Below are 8,236 nucleotides of genomic sequence, written 5' to 3' on the forward strand. Positions count from 1 at the left end.
TAGAACACCACTTTTATTCGTAACACCCAGAAGTATATGAAAATCATTCGAAATTCAGGAAGATTTCATCATTTGGATATTGACTATGACAATCTGCATTTAAAACCCTTAGAAATTCCGGAAGACACTTCAAACATTGAACAATCGAGATGATGATCCAACCACACGTTACCCGAAGACTTGTACCTGCAAAACTCTCAAAACCAAAGTTATCGTTTAACACGTACCCGCGTCGAATTCTTTAGCATTTATTAGCAAAAACAACATTTCGATTCCTTTTCAAAGTAGCCAATTTTGTCACAGCTCCAGCAAGTCAATTTCGACATTTCAGTCGGACTAATCTTATTTTAAACCCGATAGATACGTTGTTATTCGTCATTGTTACTGGGGAACCTTTCATATTCCACCATATTACCATCAGCAGTTAATCATCTAAAACACGATTCTTCTGAACCCACCTCGGATTGATAACCAGTGATTCAGATATTATAACATTAAATGCAGAGGAAACATATAAATGGTAAATGGTTTAAACGGCCAAAGGTTTGATGATAAAAGATGGTGAGTTGGTAAAACTCAGAAAAAGAAAAGATTTGGTACTGAAAAACGAATTGAGCAAAGTATGAAGGAAGCAGTGGACAAATCACAAGGACTAAATCTGCCTTCAAAGAATCCAAATAAATCAGTGCCTGCTGAACTCGTTAGCAAACACCTTACTTCTTATTCTAAACCTTCACAGACAGATATTCTTCATCATCATCATATCTTAAATATTATAAGATATCTTCGTATCTTCCATTATACATATTCTCCATATCTTTGGAGATATTTTCACAACTATTCTTATCAAGTATCATTTATCTCTCCGTAATATCTGCAACATAAAAGAAACTGTGTTAGTTCCTAAATTCTGAAAAATTTGAATATGAATGTTTTTGAAGTGGTGTTGGGAACTGATGCATGGGCTAGTATAATATAATGACACTTGATTAACGTCATTATATTACGGTAATTCATGCTAAGTTTCTAATGGACGTGATGATTCACAGAATATACCGTCATCATGTACCATTTACACGACTCTTACATTCTACTTAATCTCTAAACATATCAAGGAACTATTTCTTGATGATTCGGTCTTTTTCGGGGTATTCTGGTAATTTAACAAATCAGGATTTACCATTACCCTTACCTTCTTAGAACAATTACTATATTCCTTCTGAAATCCATACATACGAATTCCGGACCATTACGAGAGCTATTTAATCGCAAGAAGAAGAAACGAAAGGACAAAGCTCCGAAATAGAAATTCGGGGTATAAACCGCAGCAAATAGAAGAGAGCATTAACTATGGATGATGATGACTATAGAAGACAGAAGCAGGGACATCGAAATATAAGGGAAGGTGTAAAAAAAAAAAAAAATTCTAACAACAACCCGGAAATTACAAACCGTATATATCGATGCACAAAGCAACGTAAAGACACGGGAGAACTAGAAACACTATAAACCCAAGAGTATAGTAGAAGTAAATAGATTCTTCTGGTGGCAAATTAAAAAGAAGAATGACAGATATGCAAGTTAAGAGTATATCAAGGATCAGAATGGGATGGAGCATATTGATGAATACTTTAAAGTATGAATTGAGGGAGAAAGAATGGAAGGTGTGAGTTGTAAGGAAACGAAGGAGTAGATTTATAGACAGAGCGATCAGAGCAGATTATCGCGTATAACCGAAGAGGATCCTAATCTCCTTAATTACCGACGAATCAAATCTTATTATGGAGATTTTCTTTTAAATTCCTTAAATTTCGGAAATCAATCTTGACTACGTCGCTGGGTTAAGTCAAACCTGCATTTATTCTTTTTCACTCCTTTGCGATAGCTTCACTTATACTCTTCGCATAATCAAATTGGGTTATCTATATTACTCGATGATGATAAAACTCTATGTATCAGTTTACATTCGTCATAATAACATTCTTACTGTTAGCCATGACAATCTCTATCAAATTTCGGGACGAAATTTCTTTTAACGGGTAGGTAATGTGATGACCCGGAAATTTCCGATCAAATTTAAACTTTAATCTTCATATGTATCCGACACGATAAGCAAAAATCTGTAATGTTGAGTCTCGAAAGTTTTGAAACTATATTCATGTATTCAAGTTACCATTTGACCATGCCTAACAATTCACGAACATCTATGTGTATATAGATATGTGTATATAATAAATACTTAATAAGTGAAGGCGTTAACAAGGTATTAGATATATAATACTTTACAAGAACGTATTTTGTTTCAAAATAAGTTTATTATGCTTATCGATGTTTAGATGAAAATATCAAATGATTGATTTATAAGATACATTGAATTAGGATGAAGAGTCTCTGTTATGTGGTCCACTTTGAATTAGAAAACCCTTACTTTTAACGGTATTCGGAATATTTGGAAAAGTGATTGTATATAAGAACAAAAGTGTTAATTATTGGGGATTAGACAAAAGTTGGTGGAGGATTGAATTTCATAACCCTTGTTATTTGATTCGATCGATACGAAGTTATTTTATTTAGAAAGGTTAAGGAAACTAAAATAAACGTTAGCATATAAAGGAATTATAGGTTTAGAGTGTAAATGTTACGTGTTATAAGATTTTCTAAACGAATTTAAAATAAACTTTGAACTATTATTAGTTTTCAAAAACTAATTATTATACTATTATATTAATACTTCCATGATATACAATATGTACAAGTTTATATATTTTAAATAAAAAATATATTTATATGTTACAAAAGATGAATTACAATATCAAACTAGTCATAAAACGTTTTGATTTAAACTAATATTATTATATATGTTTTGATAAACAATGAGACTAGGATTTATAAAAGGAAATGATCAAAATACTTAAAAGATAAAGTTACACTTTAAGTGGGTTAGTTTTTAATTAATTTAAGTCTAGTTATTAATAAAGGTACATGTCACAAAACGTTTAGTTTAAAATAAAATATTTTGACAAACAACGAGTCACTGATTTATAGAAGTAAATGACCACAACGCTCAATTTTATAAGTTATATTTTTATAAAGGAAATTTATTGTTGAGTAAGTCAAATTTTTGAAAAAGGTACACGTCGCGTAACGTAAAAGGCTAGTTTTCTAAACGTACGAAAGTGCGCCCGAAAAACCAAAAGTGGTACATGAGTCGTGAGACCACGACCGTGTCATTTTTGTAAAAATTATATTTTTACCATGAACGTAAATATAATATAATATTTAATTAATTCTAAAGATTAAATATATTATATATTAAATAATATATAAATATAAAACATATGTTACATAGAATTGTCGGCAGAAGAAGTCATGTGAATTTGAAGCAAGCATGCGACAAAAAAAAAAAAAAAAAAAAACGATGGCAAGGGATAAGTGAAAAACAGCTGGCATAGTAGGTGGTGACAAATGCTTTAAATTGAACGAATTATGTTTTGTGGACTACTTCTTTCCTTTATATTTAGTAACACATACACACACATATCACTTAGTTTTCATAATTATATTTATATTTATATTATTGTTATTAATCAAATTATTATTATTAGTATTAGTATTAGTATTATTATTATTAGTATTATTCATATAAAATACTACGACGAGGGTCTGCTCGCGTGATCTAAAAATAAGTTTTATGAGTGGGATAGGGCTAAGGAAATTATGAGTTATGGCTATGGAGGTGATGGGTATTGTTCATGGGTATGCTTGTGAGGTCAAACTTGTGTTTGTCAACTCCGTTGTGTCTACGTACCTTTCCTGCAATATTGAATCTCAATATTGATACGTGAGTACTCCTAATTTAATTTTTACATATTAATAGTGTATCCCTGACTAGTGCTCGAGAAAATAGGATTATGCATTCTTGTACTTTTGATATTGCCCTTAGATAGGTTATGATAAATCTTAAAGGTTGTTATACTAGGGATGAGATAAGGTATAAGATATGCATGTCTTTGGAAAGCTAGCGAAAAATTAAAAACTTTTCATTTAGATATCGAATGGATTCGATGAACGGTTAGAAAGTTATGAATTAAACAATTAATTTCGTAATTAAAAATGCTGTTAATAATTAGTGAACTAATTTTCTGGGTAATAAAAAGTGGTTATTTGGATTCTACTCGTCGAGTAGATGAATTTTCATATAAAGCACGTCTCGTTTCGTTGAACGGTTGTCAAGTTATGGATAAAAGAAGTTTTGTAAATTTTGATGAAACGTCGATACGGAAACTGAAATTCTCGATGATCTGCGTTGTTTCAGATTAAAAAAAAAATACCACTGAATTCTTTGCTGTAAGGTCTAACAAACGACTCTGGCCGTTTGTCAATTTGAGTCTCGACGATTTTTCTAAAAATCGTCAATGTTGACTGTTTGATCACATTTTAAAATTCTAAAAAGAGCTGAAACTTTTTATTAAAAATGTCAGTTTTGTATCAGTTGTCATGGTCGGCCTGATGTATGTTTACTTTTACCAAAAATCATGTTATATCTTTGTGGTAACGAGAATTTGAAGGCTTTGACCGTTTGTCAATCCGAGTTTCGAGGAATTTTCTAAAAATCTCCAAAGTAGGCTACTCGGTCACTTTTGTAAATTTTATTAAAGCTGAAAAATTAACTTTGAAACGCCGAAACCGCGTTGGCAACTACGAGTTGTCTAGTTTTAGTTTACTTCTGTAAAATTTATGCTTAATCTTTTTGGTAATGTGTAACTTTTATCCTTGGACCGTTTATCAATCGGAGTTCCGTTAATTTTTCTAAAAATCGCTGAAGTGGTCGTTTAGTCATGTTTGACCGAAAAATCTTTTTTTTGTATAAGTTATTGTATTTTTGCATGCGACCTCGTTTTTACTTTAACCTTTGACTTTTGACCTAACTGAGCATGGGTAATATAACATGTTACTATACTGTTGAGTCAGACTCGAGCATTAGGATTGTGGTACACTATGACTTGGCCTAAATTGTTAGACAAATATTGACCGTCATATAAATATATATAATTAATATAGGTTCGTGAATCCGAGGCCAACCCTACACTTGTTCAATGATGTTATATGTATTTTTACTACAAAATACAGTATGGTGAGTTATAGTCCCACTTTTAAAATCTAATATTTTTGGGATGAGAATACATGCAGGTTTTATAAATGATTTACAAAATAGACACAAGTACGTGAAACTATATTCTATGGTTGAATTATCGAAATCGAATATGCCCCTTTTTATTAAGTCTGGTAATCTAAGAATTAGGGAACAGACACCCTAATTGACGCGAATCCTAAAGATAGATCTATTGGGCCTAACAAACCCCATCCAAAGTACCGGATGCTTTAATACTTCGAAATTTATATCATGTCCGAAGGAGGATCCCGGAATGTTAGGGGATATTCTTATATGTATCTAGTTAATGTCGGTTACCAGGTGTTCACCATATGAATGATTATTTTTGTCTCTATGCATGGGACGTATATTTATGAGAACTGGAAATGAAATTCTTGTGGTCTATTAAAATGATGGAAATAAATGATTATGATAAACTAATGAACTCACCAACCTTTTGGTTGACACTTTAAAGCATGTTTATTCTCAGGTGTTAAAGAAATCTTCCGCTGTGCATTTGCTCATTTTAAAGATATTACTTGGAGTCTTTCATAGCATATTTCGAAGAACGTTGCATTCGAGTCATCGAGTCATTAATCAATTTATAGTTGGATAGTAGATATTATGAAATGGTATGCATGCCTGTCAATTTTCGATGTAAAGAAAGTTTGTCTTTTAAAAACAAATGCAATGTTTGTAAAATGTATCATATAGAGGTCAAATACCTCGCAATGTAATCAACTATTGTGAATCGTTTATAATGTATATGAACACTGTGACGACCCGGAAATTTCCGACAAAATTAAAACTTAATCTTTATATGTTCCAACACAATAAGCAAAGCCTGTAATGTTGAGTCTCGAAAGTTTTGAAACTATATTCATGTAATCAAATACTCTTTGACCATGCCCGATGATTCACGAACAATTTATGTGTAAATAAATATATGTACATATACATATATGTGATTTTAAATTAAGAAATATTAATTGAACGGATTAGTTAATATGAATAAAAGTTATGAGATCTATTTAATGAGGTTGGAAATATTATCAAGGTATTGAATGAATAATACTTTATACGAACGTATTTGTTCGATGTAAGTTTATCGACGAGATTAAAAGATAATATCAAATGATTGAATTATCAGATACATTGAATTATGATCACGAGTCTCCATCGTAAGGTCCACTATGATGTAAGAGACTATTACATTTTTAACGGTATTCGGAAATTTAGTGAAATGATACGCATGCAAGAACGACAGTGTTCTTATCGAGGATTAGTCAAAGGTTGGTGGAGGGTTGAATTTCATAACACTTGGTTGATAACTTGCAACGTATATAGAACGTGATTATGTATATTAGATATATTAGTTAGGTAAAATATAGTAACCCTTGTTCATTGATTCGATTTATAATTAGATATTTTAACTAGAGCCTTTGAGAAATTAAAGTAAAGGTTGGCGCATAAATAAGTTATATCAGATTAAGTTTTCGAGCATAACCGTTAGGTGATATAACAATATCTTGTATTCACACGATTTTAATGTTATATATATATTGGTCTTTGAAATATAATTAATTTTGAAAAGTGAAATATTATATTATTAGATAAATATTTCAAACATATGTATTATGTATAAGTTTATAAATTTTAAATGTACATATATTTTATTTTAGTCATAAAACGTTTTGATTCAAACTAATAAGATTAAATATATATTTTGTTATATAACGAGACGTCGATTTATAAAAGGAAATGACCAAAACACTCTAAAGATTAAGTTAAACTTTGAGTGGGTTAGTTTTTAATTAATTTAAGTCTCGTTATTAATAAAGGTACATGTCACAAAATGTTTATTTTAAAATAAAATATTTTGACAAACAACGAGACTTTGATTTATAGAAGGAAATGACCACAACGCTCAATTTTATAAGTTAAATTTTTCATAAAGTAAATCTTTGATAAATAAGTCAAATTATTATTAAAGGTACACGTCATGTAACGTAAAAGGCTAGTTTTCTAAACGTACGAAAGTGCGCCCGAAAAACCGAAAGTGGTACATGAGTCGTGAGACCACGACCGTGTCATTTTTGTAAAAATTATATTTTTACCATGAGCGTAAATATAATATAATATTTAATTAATTCTAAAGATTTAATATATTATAAATATATACATCACATATGTTAAAAAGAAAACCAAATGCGTTTGAGCTGTATGATGGGGGTAGGTGGGTTGATGGCTCAAAATCCTTTAAATTGATCAATTACTGGTTCGTTCAAGCACATAATTCATTTCATCTTACGAGCTCTCATCATATACATATATATCTATAACTATAATATTATTATCAAGATTATTAATATTAATTTTATTATTATTGATATTAGTACTATTACGTAGTGATATTATTAGTATTATACATAAAATACTACGACGAGGTCATGAGCGAGTTATTTCAAAAACTGGTTTTCAAGTAGGATAGGGCTAAGGAAATTATGGGTTATAGCTATGGAGGTGATGGGTAATGTTCATGGGTATGCTCATGAGGTCAATCTAGTGTTTATCATCTTCGTCGTGTCTACGTACCTTTCCTACAATATTGAACCTCAATATTGATACGTGAGTACTCATAACTTAACTTTTATTTACTAATAGTGTATCCCTGACTAGTGCTCGAGAATATAGGATTGTGCATGCTTGTATATTTGATATTGCCCTTAGATAAGTTATGTTGAATCTTAAAGGTTGTTATACTAGGGATGAAATAAGGTATAAAATATGCATGTCTTTGGAAAGCTAGCGAAAAATTAAGAACTTTTCATTTAGATATCAAATGGATTCGGTGAACGGTTAGAAAGTTATGAAATAAACGAATTGTATAATTAATTTCGTAATTAAAATTGCTGATATTAATTAGTGAACTAATTTTCTGGGTTATAAAAAGTGGGTATTTGGATTCTACTCGTCGAGTAGATGAATTTTCATATAAAGCACGTCTAGTTTCGTTGAACGGTTGTCAAGTTATGGATAAAAGAAGTTTTGTAAATTTTGACGAAACGTCGATACGGAAACTGA

This window comes from Rutidosis leptorrhynchoides, chromosome 11, assembly GCF_046630445.1.
Source record: "Rutidosis leptorrhynchoides isolate AG116_Rl617_1_P2 chromosome 11, CSIRO_AGI_Rlap_v1, whole genome shotgun sequence".
Lineage (NCBI taxonomy): Eukaryota > Viridiplantae > Streptophyta > Magnoliopsida > Asterales > Asteraceae > Rutidosis > Rutidosis leptorrhynchoides.